At 46.8% G+C, this 20811-nt stretch overlaps 1 protein-coding gene across 3 annotated transcripts in view; it reads right to left on the reverse strand.

Moving 5' to 3' along the window:
- LOC144152148 (dual serine/threonine and tyrosine protein kinase-like) overlaps positions 1-20811 on the reverse strand; it is a 153310-nt gene that overhangs the window by 80138 nt on the left and 52361 nt on the right. The window contains exon 1 of one of the 3 annotated variants that reach the window (XM_077683364.1): positions 16578-16806. The exons of the other annotated variants lie outside the window; for them this stretch is intronic. The gene's annotated coding sequence lies outside the window, so the exon portion shown is untranslated. Of the gene's footprint in view, positions 1-16577; positions 16807-20811 lie in introns of those variants that run through there. 3 annotated transcript variants of the gene reach the window in all.

Below are 20811 nucleotides of genomic sequence, written 5' to 3' on the forward strand. Positions count from 1 at the left end.
AATTCCTTATCTGGCTGTTTTGCCGGAGTCGACAGCCTCAGTTTGTAAGCTAAGGGCGACAGACGAGAAAGTGTCAAGCGCCCCTGGCGGCCGCTGCGTCAACTGCAGTAATGGCGTCTCAATCGTTTGCGATGTGTTTTCATGCTATCTCAGCCTTCGAAATTTAACATTTTCGACCATATCGAGATTATTCTGACCTTTTTGTTTGTTTTCGCACAGGCTTGTTACGTTGAAATCTTAGAAATCTGGAAAATTCGGCGATAATCCTGTTCACTAGAAACACTTTGGCAACGTCACGTACCAAGCCATGAGGTCGAGTCGCATTACACGAACTCATTTCGTCAGACGATACAAACGATCACTTGCAGCGAACATCTTTAAGCGATTCAGTGTAAATACATGCTTCGCTTTGGCTAAGACCCACTCGGAGAAGTCTCACAATTCTTTATCCGAAGTTTCAAGCACCGGAAGCAAATGGTTGCTTTGCAACACTGAACTTCGAAGCGTCGATATAATGACACACCGAGTTTGCGACCAATTTTTCACAAAAGGGCGTGACAGAAAATTACGTGTAAGTTCAAATCCCAGGCGCTCTGTCAAATTCTTGGAAAAAAAAAAAAACCGCCGCCATTTCTTTACGCCCCCCCCCCCGAGCTCTGCCATGCATGCTGTTGCAAGATTTAGGTTATTGGAGTAACCTTTGACGAATTCTCATCATTGCTTTTCGGCATTCAGCCTCATTAAAGTGAACAATGGGAGACCTCACAACACTGTTGAGAGGTGGTCCTACGTTGCAATTATCACACCGGATTCGTGGAATGAAAAAAAATTACCATTATCGCTCGTCAAATTTTTTTCTGCCACACGAAAGCTGTATGAACTTCAAACCACGAGATCACAATCTTCATGAGCCAATTGATGAAAAAACAGATGACAACGGCTACGAAAATTTTAAGAATTGTCTTGTAATGTGAAATCACTTTTACACCACTTCTGCGTTTCACCCTCCTTGCGTTTCTTTAGTGGAACTGAAGGAACACTTCCCGGAAGACGGCCTTGAAAAGTTCATAGAACGCAGACAAGTACAGAAGAGGGAAGGGGCCCCACTCTGTCTTGTCGGTATGCGTAATGCATTTTTCAAATCTGCAGCACCACTTTGACCGAGAAACCGTACTCGTCAAGACAGCGCATTTTTCCTTGTTTTTTGCTTTTTTCTAGTTAATCGGCTGATGGCGTGGGATTAAATATAAAATGCATTAACATCGCCAGTTACACATATGTGTGCAGATACAAGGCATCGATGATAGGTTCGCGTTATAGGGTACTCCGCAAAGTATGCTTCGACATTAAAGGGACCATGCAACACTTTTCTCAACTTTTTTCTAAATCTCAAATGCTTTCCTAACGTAGGCAACAAACACATCCAGTACTCAGAATAGGGAGTAGCAAAGTACCTCAGCCAAAATAACTTGGAAACCCGCTCAAAACATTTCTCTCTCTTTCTTGAATCTTGGCATTCTTTGAGCGCTGAGATTACGTCATTACAGCAACGTACGGGCTATTGGCCACTTCCTTTCTGTTACAGCAGTGAAAACATTCGGTAGCCACTTCAGAAAAAAGAAAGCCAGAAAGCGAAGCAGAAGCGGAAGTCGGGTGGCTCTGCTGCGACGAGGAAAACACGCAGTGCCGCTCCGTGCTGTTGATAAATATAGCCTTCACAATGGTTCCATACGCGAAAGAAATAGTGAAAGCGTTTATCGAAAGTGTTGCAGAGTCCCTTTAAAAGAGAAAGCGTGTCTGGGTGGAGAGGAGATAACCCGCTGAGTAAGGTAATAAGAGTTTTATATAACAGGCTACACTGTGCTTAACATTCCGAATATCCATAAATTACAGAATGATGGAAGACGCGAAAATTGAAAGCAAGCTTTCTCACATCCTTTGTATAGGTTTACTTAAACGCACTTTTAAAGCGAAGCTTTCCTTGTCTATCCTTCCGGTTTGCAAGGGGGCCGCCGCTGCTGCTGCTGTTTTCTGGCAGGGCATGCTGCTGGTTTTTCTCGCACCAGATAAAGCTGTCCTCCGCGTATTCTGCGCACGCGCGGCCAGGAAGCGAATGGCGGCGGGGAAGCCCACTTCAGGCGCGTATCACGTTGTCTGCGCTTGGATTGATTGATTGATTGATTGATTGATTGATTGATTGATTGATTGATTGATTGATTGATTGATTGATTGATTGATTGATTGATTGATTGATTGATTGATTGATTGATTGAAGGGTTTAACGCACCGACGCAACGGAGGCGATAAGGCGTGCCGTAGTGGAGGGCTCCGTGTTAATTTTGACCCTTTAACATGCGGCGAAATCTCGTACACACGGGCGTTTTTGCTTTTTGCCTCCATCAGAAAAGCGGGTCTGCGCTTGGAGTCTGACGTCGAAACAGCGCGCTCGTCAGCAGTAGCGTCTGCGCTGTGCAAACCGTGAAGGCTAACGTGGCGGTCGAGGTGGACCACATAGACCCTTCCGAGCGGCGTTTCCGACGACGAGGAAACCTACGCCTACCGCAAAAACATGCGTAGGGTGACGCGTGACTTCGCATTACGTCGCTTGCCACCCATGTGTGGGACCCGCTAGTTTCTTCTTTTGGCCTCTTAAGCTTGTTTAAGCGAAGTTGTACAGCGTGGCTGCGCATATGTAAGTATGCAATCAGCGCCGGCAGCATAGGTACAAACAGCTAGGGGTCATGCAGGTCGTTTCGATGTGAACGCGAGTTCTATGTTGAAAGCACTCCATATTCAATTGTTTCGAGCACCCTGTGAGGAACCTTTGTTTGCGTATCTGCACCAAGCTGCCATATTTGGCTCACCCGACATTTGTGTCCGCCTTCAAACAATAGAAGGTTCTCGCTACGGAGGCGGGTCGATCGGGGCCGATAGTGAAGAAGGGAGATTAAACAAAACCACGGTTTAATGCTGTTGCCAATAGCTGATGGTGGCGCGAGTTTTGGCAAACTTCTTCAGGCAGCTATGCATCTTTCACTACGCGCATACCCGGGAAAAATTTCTGGCTGATCTAAACTCCAATTTCGTAGCCTAGACTGCCAACAATGCGGAAAACAACGCGACGTGAAATAATGTGCAAGATGGGGACGATTACAGTGATGTGAGAGATAGTGGAGGCAACAATAAGAGAGAAAGCCAGGCTAAAATATAAAGAAGCAACCCGAAATGAATTGTAAGAAACAAAACTTTAAAGAAAAGATATTAATAAACAAGGAGCAAAAGGGCCCGATGAAGTACAGAACGCTCAAGCAACAAGAAGAGAAAAATGACGACCCAAACTGGTGTATAGTCACGCGCAAAGTTGAGGAATGACAGAATTTTTTCTAGTCTAGAGTCCCGAAGGAAATGCAGCAGCAAAATTTTCGTCCCTATAGATGAGCCATCTTTGTTGGCACCGGGTTCCAGAAAGGGACACATTTGAAGCCTGCCTCCACGTTTGCACACGAGACGGTCCAGTGCATAATCGTTACCGACAACTTTCTGTGCTTCCCAAAAACATCGTCATGAAGTGTGGCTTGATGGAGCGCCCAAACAACAGCGCCGAAATCGTCATTTGTTAGGAGCAGACGTCGGGACCGCTGAGGGATCATACAGTATCTTTGTCAAGGCGAAGCGCTTTTCCGGGTGAGCTGGGGGTGTGTAAAAGACAGAACTTGCACAAGAGGGCTGTCAGAGACGGAAAATAACGTTTGTCGCGCCAGCGCTAACTCACTCCTTCAGGTACGTGAATGTGTGGTTTTGACAGTCCACTATGAACGAAAATGGGCTGCAAGCACGCTTCGTTGCGACGAAATGAATGACGGCTCAGTGAAAACACAAACTGCATGAAATAAACAGTTCTTGTGGAAGGCATAAAATGAGGCGATTATTTTCTTGCGTTTTTTTCTTGCCTTTTTTACGTTGTGTACTAGCGCCTGTTTACGTTTTACCAGCAGAACTCCTGTGCCGCTTTTCAGCACGGTGCCGCTCCAAGGTGAAAGCGCATTCAAAAGATCGCCCCAAAAAAGGGCAAACACGGTGCGAATGCTTTAAGCGAAGCTTCTTCAGAAAAGCTTATTACTCCAGGTACAAACCGATGAAAGGCCTGGTAGCGTCCCGCTGACTTTCAAGCTCAGTCAAGGTCAATTAAGCGCCTCGTGCGGTTCGCGGCGTTGACGGAGACGCCACCGACCGCCGGCCGAAGCGAAATTGAAGAGACGGCTCGGAGCACGCGTGTAAACATCGTGCTGGCCCCGGGTGCAATGCCGTGGGAGACGAGCAGCGCGGCGAGCACTGCTACCAGAATCGATAATCAGAGCAACGTCTCGTGGCCTTGCGAGAGCAGCGCGTTTCGTTTGTCAGGGCACAGAAATACTTCGCGAAGCACTTCGAGGTGGACGGATTCAGAAATGCATGCAGTTGAATTTTCGCTTCGCTTGAATTGAATCCCACCTATTCGTAGGATTCGTCACTTTTATTTCCTTTTCTGGACAAGCTGGGTTGCTCCCCCAAGAACCTACGAGACGCCCTGCTGGTTGGTTGCCCTCGTGGAAGCGGTGGATCGCGAAACATCCTCCTCTGCTGAAGACGCACAATGACATCTCGTCTCAAGCAAGAATTGTCAAAAGTAAAGCTTCATCTCTCTGTCTCCCGCAGACTACATTCAATCGCGCAAGAGAAAGAAGTGGGAGTGCGCGAAAACTCCTTATTGGGCACGAATCCAATAGTTCTTATTCGATTTGAAGATTTGAAATTCGGTGTTTTGAAATATTCGGTCGGTAACGAATGTTCGAACGCATACCACAAATATCCGGGCTAGCACCGATGAGTAAACACGACGTACCACCAAATACTCACCCACAGAGAAAGGATCACACGCCGCGAATGCTTGAACGGAGATAGTCTAGTTTGCCTTTCCGTTTGCGGTTTGTTAAATCCCAATAGTAGTGCCCGCACTTGGAAACAACACTGCGCGTATCGAAATGCTAACATTGGGGGAAGAGGAGGGGGTATACCGCATATGAGATTCGATATTAAAAGCCGGTACTATTAAATGAATATTCGCTTTCGATACCGACAAAAAATTTCCTTTTTGAGACAAGCCTAGAAAGAAGTAAAGGTTGGCCTTGACATGCGGTGGGTAGGACCGACAATAAGTAGAACACACGAGTAAGAATGGCTACAGAAGGTCGAGATGAGAAGCAGGTACAAACTGAGATCCTGGTAGAGTAATGATATAACTAATTTCTCATGCTAGCAAAGTTCCGGATGCCGAAGAACGAGATGGGTTGGAAAGGACTTCGCTCTGCAGTGGTCATAACGCAATGATGATGACGACGACGGTTTTTTACACCTACTGTTTGTTTCCCTACACCAATCTTTCCCATCTTTCAGATGTCAGCGTATCACCCACGTCTCCATGTTCGCTCCGTACTGCAGAGCATTGAAGCATGCATTAATGAGAGACGGAATGAAAACCGCTATGATATCGAGCACCACGTGAACGTGACGTTATTTACTAATTTGACGGAGAAAGCAGGTTTAGAATGTTGCTTCTGCAGGTCTTGCTCTGGCTGCGTTCACTTCCGCTTATTCGTTTTCTCCCACAATACGCCTTTGATGGTAAGTGTCACGCCTGCCACATTACCTACTCAACGATTGATAACTTCATACGAAGCTATCGGGAGAGAAAAGGGGCTTCGCAGCAAGCGTTACTCGTTGAAATCGGAGATGACATGTTTTGAATGCACTGGAATGGAAACTACTACACTTTGAATAAGACGGTATTTTTATTAAAGTGATTTCGTTATTACGAGAGTTAACTCTAGTTTACTTTTAACGAGGTGCAGCGTTCCGGCTAATTACAGTTCTTTCAGAAATAATTACCTTAAAGTTATTCAGGCAGTGGAAACTATTTTCGCACAGTTAATATTGAAGTCGAAAGATGTCTTCGCACGTGGTTTCAAGTTTTGTACGTAGTTCTACAAGGTTCAAGAGACATGAAAATTATCAGCTTTAGATATGTGGGTTGTAACTTCCTGACAACAAATTTCACAACTAGGAGTAGCCCTTAGGGACAGGAAACGAACGCCCTGGATCAATGGAACCAGCTCGAGTAGATGATATCACAGCTCAAATATAAAAAAAAATGAACTTGGCCTGGTCATGTGAGGCGAATCTACAAATAGTGTTCTTTTCTTTTAATTGTTCTTTTCTTTTAATTTAGTCTGTCTGGTAATGTTACGACATGAGTTCTTGGTTTGCATTGCTCTGTTGCTACTTTGGCTCTGTAAGTGTAACTCTGAGACTTGTGACTATTGAAATATTGTCTTTAGCTACTTTCATTGTATATTTTCTATGTAACTATATATCGAGGGTCCCGGTGCAGTATCAACTATGGGACCCTCGTCTGGATATATCTTCACAATGTAACCTTCCTCTTTTACAGGAGTCAATAAACTTCTTCACCAGGGTAACAGAGTGACTACCAATAGACGGGTGTAGAAGGAGGCGAAGGCCATTAACTCGATGGAGGGGCGAAATAAAAAAATTTGGAAACAAGGGATGGACTCCAGCAGCATAAAACAGGAGTGGTTGGAGGTCAATGGGAGGGGGCCTTCGTCCTGCGGTGGACCTGAGTAGGCTGATGATGAATATGATGATGATGATGACGATGAGATTTCTGCAAAGTGTTTTTACAGTGTTTGTATCCAAGTCTACTCCTTCATCTGTGTGGAATGTCACTTTTATACGGTGGTTTTACCCGGTTCCTGGACGGTCAGCATTTTGAGCGAGAAAGCTCGTGATGAAGCCAGCCTACTCATTATTCATTAAACCAGTTCCATTTGCGTAACTCGTTAAATTAAAAAAAAAGAGAGCATTGACTTCTCGTTTCTCTTTTACAGTTACCCACCTCGTCTTTCTGTCACGAGGGGGCGCTACATCATGAGTACGGCTAGGGTGCCTCGATGCGCGCCCGCTCCGCTGAGGGTGGCGCCACTCTTTGAAGGGGTCGGCGCCGCCAAGACCGGTTCTCGGGAGGCGCCGCCGCCATTTTCTTGCATCGCGCCGCCGCCGACTCCCGCGCTAGGCGCGCGAAAAGCGGCGCTCTTCACAAAGTTTTCTGCAGAATGCCTGAGTGCTGCGTTCCCCAGTGTTCTAACAGCGCTAAAAATGTCTGGAGGGTGTTTTCGTTTGCTATAGACCAAAAAAGGCGGCTTCTGTGGCCGGTGAAGATCAAGCGGGACAAGTGGCAGCCGACGAACCACTCCTGCATATGCAGATTAAGTACCTGGCTTCTCAGCAGTGCCAAATCCATTTGGGGCTATTGTCAGCTTGTCTGTGTCGCTGTTTCTAGATAGCAGACGTACGGTTTTATATGTTTATGTTGGAGGTTTCATCACGCTTTTGCGGCCTTTTTATATTTGATTGATGCAAACGGACGTGGCCTCTTAAGCGGGGGTCCGAATAAAACGTGTGGCGCTTTGCACCTTCAGTCATTTCACTTTGTATCACGAAATAAGGCGCTCGTTGTAAGAAGGTGTGCGACCTTTCTCAGTCCCGAAGCGTCATCCCAGCGCACCATTCTTACTTTACCAAAAGCGCATTTTTGGCAATCGGAATGATATATCCCGAAGCGTAAAACTGCATCCGACGCGTTATGCTCGTGTTTCTCCGCGTTGTCTCAACGTAAGGTCTGTTATAAGTCTGGTTGTGCGCAAAAAGTATGAGATTTAAGACATTTATTCTCGCTTATAATGTCATAAAATTAGCGCATGAAGGTGAAAAGAAATGTGTCAGTTACACCTCTATTTTGTGAATCATGTGCGGATGTGAGCCGCGTGGATGACAGTTTGTTCGATTTGCTTGATTTCACGTCATTTATTCTTATTTCTCGAGAGAAAAGCACCTATATTGACAATTTATCGTGCAGGCTCACTTGAAAGGATCCTGTTTTGAACAAAACCGAGCAGAAGGATGGAAGAAGCTGAAGCCAAATGCTGTGCCAACGCCTTTCCCAATCAGAGGTAGGCATTTACCATTTAATTCACTGCGTGTTTTCGTATAAGAACGTACATTACTAAAGAAATCGGTGGTGGCCGCTGGGAAACGTTCCATGGCATCTGAGCCGTTGGTCTGGCATGCTTCACTTATTTTGACTTTAACACGTTACGCATGCATGCAAGTATGTATATGTATCGATGCTGCTTCTCCTGCTCTTATCGGGAGTCACTTCTACCTTTCAACTGTAATGTCGATCAGCCCACGTAACAACCTCACGCATCCACTTAATCCATTTCCACCGGAAAAGGCACAATCGCTCGCCCTGGTTAATTATGACAAGTGTAAATGCTGAGATGCCTGTCATGCAGTGTTCCCGCTTTGTTCTTTGTCTTGATTTCCCGTTCCCCTGATAACCACGCTTTCCCTGAACTTACTGCTTAATTTGATCATTGGTTTGCATATCGTTCTGCTTCCAGTTGCTCCAAAGCAGCGAAAGCCACCCAGAGACAGAACGCAGCCTGAGCCCACATCCAACAATGAAGAGGTGGACAACCCCGCTGAAGAACCTCACGCATAATCAGAGACAGTGGAAATGCTCCCCAAGTCAACTCAAACGGTATGACAAGAGACGTCATCGGAAAACCTCCAATTCAACAGCCCAGGGGTTGAAGCTTTGAATGTCGGAATGCCAAACTCGGCAAATAAAACTCTCACAGCTACTGAGACACACAGGGATTGTGCTGAGTTGAAAAAGCAGTTGGCAGACCTGGAAAAAAGATATACCGTACTTCAAGAACATCACACACATGCTAAGAACGCAATTCAAAACCTCAAAAAGCAAGTTCGAAAGCATTCTAGCGTAATCATCATTACCTGTATTATAACTGCAGTGAAGTGTGTTTGTATCATTTTGCACATAATGTATTAGGTAACAGCAATGGAGTATGTTGTTCATCATTTTGTACAAAGTGTATTTTTGCTTCAAGGTATTAAATGACTATTCCTACTTCCGTGTAAGCCTTTATGTTTATATTTCAGACCAAGGACCCTAGTAAGATTCTCGCCGCGGCGGCCGCTTTTCTGATGGAGACAATACAAAACGCCCGTGTGTTCGAGATTTCGGCGCATGTTAAAGACCCCTAGGTGGTCAAAATTATTCCGGAGCCCTCGACAACGGCGCTCCTCATCGCCTATTTAGCGAAGCCGCGTTAAACCTCACCAATCAATCAATCAATCAATCAATCAATCAATCAATCAATCAATCAATCAATCAATCAATCAATCAATCAATCAATCAATCAATCAATCAATCAATCAATCAATCAATAATTTTTCGATTGCACAGTGCATGCATGAAACAGTTTGCCGCCAGGCAATCCTATATATCTAACTACCGCATAATAGTTTTAATGGCCATTAGCGTGCCGGACATTCGTACTTGAATATCTAGCAGTTCCCTTCCTCCGTGTACTTCGCCTACTTTCTGCTATGTTTATATGTAAACGCAACGACGGCAAGTTCACAGCGCCGGTATTACAACGACGGCGAGAAGTTGCCCGCCGTGTCAACTATCGTAAAAAAAAGACGGGCTTTCACCATACCTTCGCCAATCATCTCAAAATAGAGAATCCTCCACCAAAACCTTACTCTTCTGTTCATGTACCATAAATAGGAATGCATATCAAAAGTAAAGCCAAATCAAGCCCCCACTGCTAGCGAGACCAGCACTATCAAGGCGCGTCGCGCAGAAACGCGCGCCGCGCGTCGAACGGATGCAAGAAAATGGCGGTCGCGCTAGCAGACGACGCGGTTGTCCTCACCATGGAGGAAAGAGGTCCTCACCCTCAGCGGAGCGGGCGCGCATCGAGGCACCCTAAGTACGGCCATTGTGTAGCGGACGCAATAATGAAGGTCAGAACTGGTCGCACAGACAAGGCTTCAGTAATAATCTTTCTCACAAAATATCAGCCTACAACAATGAGTCGATCCTGAAAGTGAGAACTTGAGGTTTAAACAAGGCTGCAATGCAGAAATCGGCCCACGCAGATTTATGACGAGTGCATGCACTGCAAAAAGAACAGCGGCCAACGCGGCGTTTTCCAGCTAAAAAGGCCACGGCGACGGCTCAGATACACTCGCGATATCTGGATGGAGATTGCGAATTCCTGGAGAAGTGATGCTTATTTTATTGGTCCTATTGATGATCCCTGGAATTGCGCTGAATATCCGGAACTGATAACGGCGAAAGAATAGCGCGGACTTCGCCTCCCTGCCATGACGTCGAGGCAGCCCCTGTCCGCAGCTTCCAGCACGTATCAGCTCGTTCGAAACGACACAAAAAAATCTTGTTAGCTTTAAGGCGAGCTAACACACTTCAAAAAACTATAGCTATGGTGCCTCGCGTCCCTCTCGTTTACTTTAATGGTTCGACGGTCGTAACACAGTGCTACAGGTTGTCGCGCTGCTGCAGACTTTTCCGCGAGGTATTGTTGCATCGCTTAAACTGAATTTTTTACCGCGGATTGTGTCATCACGTTCCGTGTTCTTGCCGATCACTTAGAGAATTAACGGCGAATTATTTTCCTTTCCTGGTGTGCCAACCGACGGTATTTGCTCTCCTTCAGGACACAACGTTTCTGCTTGAGTTACCTTTGGCTTCTACTGATTGAAAAACCACTTGAAAAGATTGAAAAGATTCCCCGAGCCAACAAAGCTAAACAAAGCTCTAAAAATGACGTTGAGAAATCAAACTTACGTGCTGAAAAACTCAGTTTCACTTCCCGTGTTAGTTTCGGGGTCGTGCTTCGGGATAATTGTGGCACGCCGACTGCGGCACTGCTGCTAGCACGCGACGACATCGGCGGTGATGGTAAAGTCAGAACGCGTATGGTTCAGGAGAACTTTTGCCGCCTGCATTAGGCCGTAAACTGGCCTAAGATTAAAATCTCTCGGGTATCGTCGTCTGTAGAGCGGTGCCGCGGTTTTTGCGGAGACGCCTACGCTCTTCGCCGGAGAACCAAAAGGACATCCTCAGAGAATGGCCATTACGTTGACGGTGGTATGATGATGCCTCGCTCTCCAGGTTGAGGGCGCGCCCGTTGCCAGCACCCCAGCGTTACCGAGTGTCCACCGCATAAGGATTGGTGTACTCTAGGCTTCGCAAACAGGTGCGCAAGCACGTTTCGCGTAGTGAGCCACGAAGTATCGGCAAGGGGTTCCTATGAGGTCTTTGACGGTATCCGCAGTCAATAGAATGTCATGGTAGCAATACCGTCGGCTGCTATTCCCACACCATATGAATTGTGACTGAATTCAGAGTGGCAAGACTAGCTCCGCTTTAATTCGTAAAGTGCCTGAGTTACCCGATTGTGGAAGCCGGGTTCCGGTGGGGGCCTTGAGTACAAATTCGAAGGACGAGCAGATTTTTTCTTAAGAGCGCATGTAAGACCTCTAGGAATGAGACAATGTCGCATTTATAGCTTGTGGAAATGCGTTTTGCCCTTGGCCGGCGGACCCCGCGTCGCTCCACTGGGTAAGGTCGACAGCAGGGAAAGCGTGATGAAGTCCGGTGGTGTGTTTGAGAAGCGGTGGAGTTTGGGAGGAGCGATATTGAAAAGGAAGGGTGGCATTACCTAGCCTTGAGGAGTACTTCTGGGGCGAAGTATGGCATTTGTCGCTTCGCAGGCGGTCACAGATCGAGGGTGGCGGTGCTATCAGTGAGGAAGTGACGGACGTTATTGTCACATGGAACCAATACGGACACTGCTAAACTCAGACGCCACGACCCGTATATCACACTTCCGAGTCGCTGCGTATAGTCGTTGTCGCCTCCCGCAACGCTGCTGCAGAAACGCAACATCTCAGCTCAGCCCTAGAGCCCACATCTTCTCCCTCACCACCCCAGCTGCTCCACTCTCTCCCTACTTAAAATTCAGTCTCCCTAACCACACTCTGACTTCCCTTGACCGACTTGTTAAAAGTGCTAGGCGCCACTCGCTGTATCAGCTGTTAGATCGTTCATGGCGACATTAACGCGCCACACACGGCCTGGGGTTATCGCACGACAGGTACTTATCTCCACAACATGGCACAACAAAGTGCTTTAACTCTTGTGAATGACTTCTGCGCCCCCACCGATATCGGCAAGTGCTTCTTGGGACACGAACGGTGATCCTACCTTCGTACGCAACTGCCGACACCTCGCTTGGCGTCGCCTCGACGAATATCTGTTTAGCGATCAGTACATCGTTCATTTGTCCATATCTCATCTCTAAACTGTGGACTTGGCAAGCCACAATGAGAGATTAACAACTTTCTGCAAAGATCTCAAACATCTACCCTTGTCCCACTAGAACATCTGGGCCAATGAACCTCCTTAGTATTAAAGATTGTCTAATACTATGGCCAACTCTACGGGCAACGACTGATCGACCCTCGTCAAGTCTCATTTTATTCACCAGTCAAAGCCGTATTCGCCGATGTCGGTGACGAACGCATACGCTCCGCCGCTTTTCCAAACTTACTCAAGCAGCCACTCAGTACGTCGTCACACTTCATACTCAAAACAGGACTACTTTCCCAAATCGCCTTCAAGGCACCCTCAGTACCAGACGCGCTTGTCAGCTCATCCACTTGCCCCTCAGTTACAAATCTGCCAAAACTGCAACTGGCCACCATGTTGTTCGCAAACTTATTCACACCTACCCCGGCATGCATTCAAAATTCCTAGACGAACTCCGCATCACCATTTTATGCCCCCCAAGGTACCTTCCCATCACGCGTGTAACACAAGCCGATTACCTCCAGTTTACTAAGAATTACAAGCGGTCCTCTTTAAACTAACTTGCAACACTGCACCAGGTTACATCGGGTACAGAACAAAATATTCTGCAACCTCGAACTGGGAAGGTATTCTTGCGGGTGGGATAGCGACGAGGGGGGAAAAGGCGCCAGTGCGAGAAAAGCTGTGGCCCAAGCAGCGACAATTGGCGTTTCAAGGATATGTTATGATTGCAAAGGGAAGGAAAGCGTTCCCAATAGCTCATTCCAGCTTCGGATGGCCAATCTTTTTACAGTATTCCCTAAACATTTAGCATCTCAGAGTGGACAATATCATAGTTCAAAGAAATGGACCCGAGTTGGCCGTGTAGTGAGACGAACGGACAACCGGTGGACAATTAGGGTAACAGAGCGGATACCCAGAGATGTGTCTAGAAGATGGGGAAGGCCATTAACACGATGAAGGGATGAAATACGGAACTTCGGGGGTACACTGTGGATTCGAGTAGCGCTGCACAAGGGCGGTTGGAGGTATATGGGAGAGGTTTTCGTCCTGCAGTGGACCTGAGTAGGCTGATGATGATGATGATCATGATGTTGAAATCTGACATTGCAAGGAGCACTGCCAACCGAGATAGCTACAGCGGTGTAATAACCAATCCATAAATACTACTTCGACATATGACTAACTTACCCATTCACCTGTGTGTTCATCTGGGAACATGTGCGAGATAGGAGTCACCCTTGGATCACTAGGCTTCGTCTGCTGCCACCGGCCGGAAACTCACCCAAGGTCACTCAATCCACACCAATTCACCAAGAGAACTTCTTGCATCGCAGAGAAGGATTCCTCCTTCTAACTCCCGTTTACACCAGAACTTTGGGCCAGAGGAGCGAAGAACGGCTGACATACATTATGGGTTCGAATTTTGTTCTCCCTTCAAGTCACCACTGCGAGTCAGACGCTCACTGCTCTATCTTCCGACTTCCCAGGACAAAGTGAGTACGGGCTGGCTGGTACGCAGCCTTTAAAACAGTAAAATATCTAGCGCAAACAAAAATCAGGAGGAGAAACGAAGCGCTAGTTGTCAACTGAAGTTTATGAGCCACAATAAAATGTCCTATCCGCGCGATAGCGTTCAGAGATTTGACGTATCAGTGGTGATATTTTTTCTTTGTTGCTTTTTGTGTGTATTGGCTCCCGGGGCAATAAACGTCACGGAATAATCAGCGCTTCATTTGTTCTCTTGTACTAGTTGATGCTTGCGTCTAGTCGCGGTGGGCCAGCTTTATATATTGAACTGTGACCCATCGAATGGCTAGCAGCTCACTGGTGCACATAGTTAAATTTCGTGTTTGGAGCGAACATTCGGCTATGGTTCATGACGTTTACTAAACGGTCAACATTTCTAGCCGCTACTTTGAACAGTTTGCTGTCAGCTCAATCCTTTCAGGCTTCGGTCTTTCGGCCTCTCCTCTCCGAAGCCAATGCACATAGGCCAGAACAGCGTTATCGCCGAGCTTAAAGGCCCTGCTCTGAATGCATACCGCGCCTGGCGCGTTGGAGTACTCTGGGGACCCCGCAATGGAAAAGTGTGGATATCATTTTATCGCACGAGGTGATTTCATCAGTGTTAATGGAAAAGCCGGGACTGCAATGCCTTGCGCATGTTTTCGCAGCAGCATTTCGTGCATTTTCCCGCAAAGGCGGACGGTGTAACAAGTGCTGATAATTACATTCTTCATGGGGGCCTATGTTGAATATATTACATCTTAATGAGAAGAAACAAAGACGGGACTGGCGACACTAAAGTCCTCGTCTCACCCGCCTCTGTTTCATCTTCATTAACATGCTTTGTGTATTACACATGTCTGACCATAACCACGTGGTTAATGGTCTTTTTCAAGCTCTCACAGTCGTAACAAAACGTGTACACACATGCTTACAACACTTACTTCCCTTAGACAGTCTTCCCCAATACACTATTTATTTATTGATTTATTTATTTCAATGCTTTAAATGCCCAGAGGGCCTCACGGAAGGGAGTGTTTCTTGTCATAAACACAAAGAAATACAAAGTGCACCATAAGTGGAAACAATACGAGATAGTATACACAACGGAGTTGAGAACATAAGTGCGGGCACAAGGAAGATAAGTGATTTTCAATGACAGCCTTGCATACATCGATAATCGAATGAAGACTCATCGATTATACTAGCTACGCCTTTAAGGGCAGCTTTGGTTAACTAAGAGGGAGGCTGGCACCCGCAAAGCAGCACTGAGAACGCCTTCACGATATACCAGTGATGCAGCTTGTTTCTTTTTTAAACATCTTCCCCCCCGCACCTCTTACCAAAACACGACATTTATTGTAAGAAGAGTTCCCGTACATCTATTGTGCTGCGCGCGCCTCTATGCTTGGTTGTTTGGACAAATGGGAAACCCCGTCAATTGAGTGGAAACTTGAATGATAGCAATTTGTAGCCGGACGAAAGTGTTTCGTTCTTGGCACATTCTATAAAACTGACACTTAAAAAAATTTGACTTTTGAACAAAAGCGAAAGGCGCGGGAAAGGTGGCAGCAAAAACGAGCGTGACAGACAGGGCACCACTTACAAGTAAAAATTATGAGAAAAAAACCGTATTTCTACACAAAGAACATGTGACGTCAAGTGACATCCTTTTTCTTATTCGTTCCACACCTGCATTCATGAATCTTTTTATGTAAAAGCTGGTATCGCAACACGCTCAAGAGGCAGAAGGAAGGCATTGTTTAGAATATTAATGCGGAACGCATGAATGCACTTTGCTGCAGACATTGCAGTTCTTGGGGTAACAGCATTGGGCTCTACAGGCCACGAAGAAGGTGACCTCTCTAGCCGTCCGTTTGGCCTCACTAACGTATGTTCTTCTAAGAAAAGGAATTTCATCACTGAAGTGGCGTTTGATTCGGCGCATACGGCAAAGCAAGGCAACGGTGCATGTGTGACCAAGGTGAACAGAAGACTGAGCATAATAAAAAAAACAAATGGTCAGACGTTCTCTTAGCTTCAGGTATGCAGGCCTCCTGTATGGCCGGACACTGTTTAGGCTACTTATTCAAATGGCGGGAGTTTTACATGAGGTTTTCAGAGTAAGTGCGCAGAGAGGCATTTACTTTTTCAAGGAATGGTGTTCTGGTAGCAGCTAACTTTAAATGCAGCTGAACTTTCTAAACGGACAGAATTGGTATAAAAGGAACATAAGCGCGTGTTTCTTCTACCATACCGACGTCAGCCAGGTGCTAACTTACCGGAGACCTAGCATAATGTTAAGGCTTTCACATAAAACATTGTGTCTTCTGGTTCACGTCAGTCGACAGAAACTAAAATATAAACGCAGCTACAGCTCAAAACAAAGAATTCGAAGAAGCGGGGGGCCGTAACGGTATTGTTCAAGAGCAAATTCATGGCGACCTACACCGTTTGCGTGGCATTAAAAGAGTTGTTCCAGCACGCAGGGAACGTGGCGCATGTCCATTTTGCAGAAGTTTGTTAGTTTATGGCCCTCTCTGGACAGACGCTGTGCTCCATGCTCATATAATGGCCCCTTGAAAGCCTATGAAAATGGCTGATAAGAGCCTAGACGGTGCTCTTAAACAGGCCGACGGAGACAGCATCGGCCTGTTTCCAGCGACATGTTCTACCTTCGGGTCTATCAAAACTTTACGTTAGTGAAATACATGCTCTAAAAAAAACGGAGTGGTATACGTACGAATGAGACGAATCCGAGGTCCGCAGAGCGCAAGAAACAAGTCGTCGAAATCGAGAGCACCGAAACACTCCTTGCACTGAGTCTTGAGACTCGCGTCAGGCACAGACCAAACTGCCAGCACCACTACAGGGGCACCGCCGAAGAGGACACTTTTTAAGTCGCCTCTTCTTGTTTACTCCTCTGGCAAGTACGGGGGAACCGATGCGGCGGCTGCGGCGGCAGCGATGGAAGGCCGTTGCGGCCGCACTGTTGCGTCCAGGTCGGTCGAGAACGGCGCTATCTCTTTGTGGCCGCCAGCGGCAACGGTGGAGGTATTGTTCGCCTTATCGACGAGCGGTACCCATCACCCGAGCTCTCCCCGATAACAGCGCTTATTCACTGCCCCTGGGTGATGTTTAATTATGGGCGATCACTCATCCTTCCTGCCCCATTTTCCAGCCTTCTTTCTCTGCGCACAACGACTGGGACAAGCATCCATCGAGAAGGGCCGACGGCAACGTGTACGTTCGAGGAACACTACTATAAGGCCTTCGTGTGGATAGAGTGCGGCAATCGGGTTAAAAATCTGTCAGTTCATGAAGCTTTGTGTAGACGTTGTGTAGGCGCGTTGTGTGGATGTGTCCCTGCGTCAAAAGAAAGCGGCAGCGCAACGGTCTGGATGGTACGGGGAGGATACATCTGTTGCACTGCCGCTTTCTTTCGAAGTTATATACCAACCAGCCAAAGTTTCAACTCTTCTGTGTACCAACGGGTTTATCTGGAACCTACCCGCTTGCAAAGGACAGTGCTAACTACTTCGCGTCAGAGTCTGTGGTCCGATTGGTTCGATATTTTTTTATTGTGAAGGCGTTAGACAGTCCATTGAACGAAAAAGGCAGCTTTGGCGTCAGTACCATCGGAAGAAGCATGATTTTTGGGTTTTTATGGCGCAAGGCCAACTAGGGCAAAGAGCAGAGGTTATGTATGAGGAGCGAAGATGTAAACACAAAGGCCAAGAGTAAAAACAGTTGAAGACAATGGTGGTGGCTGGTGTATAGGGCCAGTTTTGATTACACATGATAGGAAATGAGGTTTAAAAACTTTGTATGTGACAAATACTTAAAAACGCATTTGACAGGGACCATGGCATCGTCACCCAAAAACAATGATGGGTGGAGTGGAATGTGTTGTCTGTAGAGTTGGGGAAAGTGTTTGTGTCGTGTTGTGTAAAGCATTGAATGAGTATGTGGACTACGGATAGGGCCTGTCCGCACTGCTGCACAGGGGTCTTGAATATTCCGTGAGCAGATACGAGTGTGTTGCATGTGTGTGGCCTATCCGTAGCCTAGCAAAGCGACTTCTGTGTATCTGTTGCGTGTGTCGGTGGTGTATGGTCTCAAGTGTGGTTTAATTTCGTGTAACTTGTCTATCTGTTCACTCCAGTCTGCTTGGCATGTTTTACGAAGTTGTTGTCCGATGTGTGGCTTCATGTCAGTGTACGGTACTGTTGTTATATCAACTGTGACTTGTAGTGCAACACCGGCAGCCATTTCATCAGCAACCTCATTCCCGACGATCCCACAGCGGCCTGGAACCCAGCATATAGTTATATCAAGGTTTGCGGTACATGCGGATAGGATAGTCTTAAGCATCGGAAGAAGCAAACCGGCAACTAAACTCACGTGACTGAGAAGTGTTTCACAGGACTGACTTGAAATGATGAATCAAGAAAATGATTGCTCTGTCAGGCGGTTAACACATGCGCATGCGCTGAGCCACATGGAAAGCGGGAAGTGCGGCGGTGGCTGCATTCGGCGTCAGGCGGCAGCGGCACTTCCTCAAGCACATCACACTGACCTAACACAGCGGCGCCCCATTCACCAGCAAGCCGGCCCGCTTTGTGCGGCATTGCGATTCTTGTTCGTACCCCGGTTCATATTATTATTATTCTTATTCCAGATTATTGCGGTCTACATGCAGCATGCAAAATAAGAAACTAGACAAAACTAACATCCACCAATTGATCGCAAAACTAGCAAACGTAACTCGAAACGCGAAAATCGAAGTAACACGTAGCGTTGTTCAAAGGTACAATAATGCCTTGGCATTCACAACTCACGAGGCGTGCTCAGGTGGCATTGGATTTTTCCTTCAGCGTAATCACACACTGGTAGTTTTCGTCTTCAGCGTTTATGCTTGGTTAAGTTGGTATTACATATACTCTTGAATTCAACAGCGCAAAGCACCAATACGAACGCAAAGGCGAGAGGCACCGGCGCTGACTCTCAACTGAGGTCTATCATTGCCGCCTGGCATATAAACACGGCAGGTACCAATGAAACCAAACAAGGAAATGGATAAATATAGCTCGTTATCACTCGACATGTTTTCCTGTTCCTTGTTGCCGTGCGCCCTTATCTGCTGTATTTATACCCAGATGTCATAGCCTTAAATTTCAGCCAGTGTGTCTAATGGTTAACGTCGTATTCGGCCATTGCGCTGTTAAATATTAGTTTTCTTTGCAGTCATGAAAATACACAGGATTATACAGCTGTCCAACTGAGATGAGCTGTTTTGTCCAGTTTCCGAACATCCAGATAAAAAAACCAGCAGTAGAATTTTATTTTTGTTTGGCGCACCGATGCCATGAATTTCCCCGCATTTTTTCTTCAGACTTTTTAAAATATTATTGTTGAGACAAGCTTGCAATGTGAACCCCGTACTATAGTCATTTTTTGTTTACGTGATATGACATGACGATGTTCATCACCAGATAAGCATGTTTGAATCTCTGACAAGGGTTTGTAGGGGAAATGTATGGTGACGACGTATACATCGTTATTGAGAAGCTTTGTCATACTTTCCGACACCGTTTCGAAATGTCCTTTCCAATGGCGACAATGTTGGGACCTTTATTTACTACGATATTTGTCCTGTAGCGTGTCTCAGCGGTGAGAAACAGAAAAAAGAAAGCGGAATACTTAGTGGATACTAATCTGTTGGGGGAATTTTGGTCGTGAAGGTTGCGTCTGAGCATAGCCATCACGTCAACAGAGACCATGCGGGAAAGAGGAAGGGGGCTATCCACTGGAGGTTTTCAATTCTTAACGTAGATGCATGAACTCGGTTGCTAGTTTTACGTTCAAAACTGGGCGTACGCACAGAAAAAAAAATAAGCACCTTCCCAAGTCTCCGAGAAAGATCACGTGAAGTCAACGACGCCCTGCATTTTAAGCGTCGTTCAAAGACACCCAGAGAAACAGACGGATTTCGATACGGTAGGTATACGTATACGCCTTTTTCTCGCATTCTTATTGCTCTGCGGTGGGAAATGAAAAGAGAAAGAGAGAGGACAAAAATAGTAAAAAATATGAATTGCGTAAATTCCCTGCCAGGCAGACACAGACTACAGCTGAGGATATGCCGCAGACTATCTCTCTCCTGACAGCCGCAAACTGCTTATCGTGGTGCGATAAGGAAAGCCCCTATGCGACAAAAACAGCACACTGATAGCGCTACGTGCGCACGAGATAATATCTGAGCACACAGGCTTCTACACAGTGCGCACAAATACGGGAGGGAACGTGAAGCCGGTCTCGCGACCACTGAACGTGCCGGCACATAGAATGCTCCGCCAAACGAACAAAGGTGGAACTATGCGGACAGCACTTATGTTTCACAGCGACGCTGTCAATGACTAGGATCCAGCAAATCGTCTCCGAACAGACCGAGCGTAGACCCAGAGTGCACGAAAAAGAATAAATGGAGGTCCAAGGGCATGTATATTTCAAAGCGAAGCTTGTTACCTCTACACCCCAAGGGTTCTGTCGCGACCGTTGGTGTGAACAGAAAACTGCCGGGAACAAATAAAGAATTTTCTGGCACCGCCAGGAATCGAACCTGGAACGTATAGAGCAACGGAGCAAGGGTACGTTGTCTTACCGATTGGGCCACGAGCCCACCCGGGTACGAGAGAGACAGACGGTGCACTCACCGAGCATATCTGAGAGTTTACCCCTTACGTTCTCGCTGAATGCCACGTGATAGCGTCATCCGACTTCTCGCGCCGCTGTGCGCTCCGCACACGGTGCGTGTAGCGGACGTGTGCGCGCCTTGCGCATGCGATAGGAGTTGGTTAAAATAAAAGGCAGCTCACACCAACGCATGGAATCTCACTTATCCTCCGTCTCTGCCGCGGATGTCGTCCCCTCCGTCGGCGGCGGCAGTGACGGAAGACAAGTGAGATCGTCTAACG

The sequence above is a fragment of the Haemaphysalis longicornis genome, unplaced genomic scaffold (assembly GCF_048455015.1).
Source record: "Haemaphysalis longicornis isolate Haplotype H1 unplaced genomic scaffold, Haemaphysalis longicornis Haplotype H1 scaffold_9, whole genome shotgun sequence".
In the NCBI taxonomy this organism is placed as follows: domain Eukaryota; kingdom Metazoa; phylum Arthropoda; class Arachnida; order Ixodida; family Ixodidae; genus Haemaphysalis; species Haemaphysalis longicornis.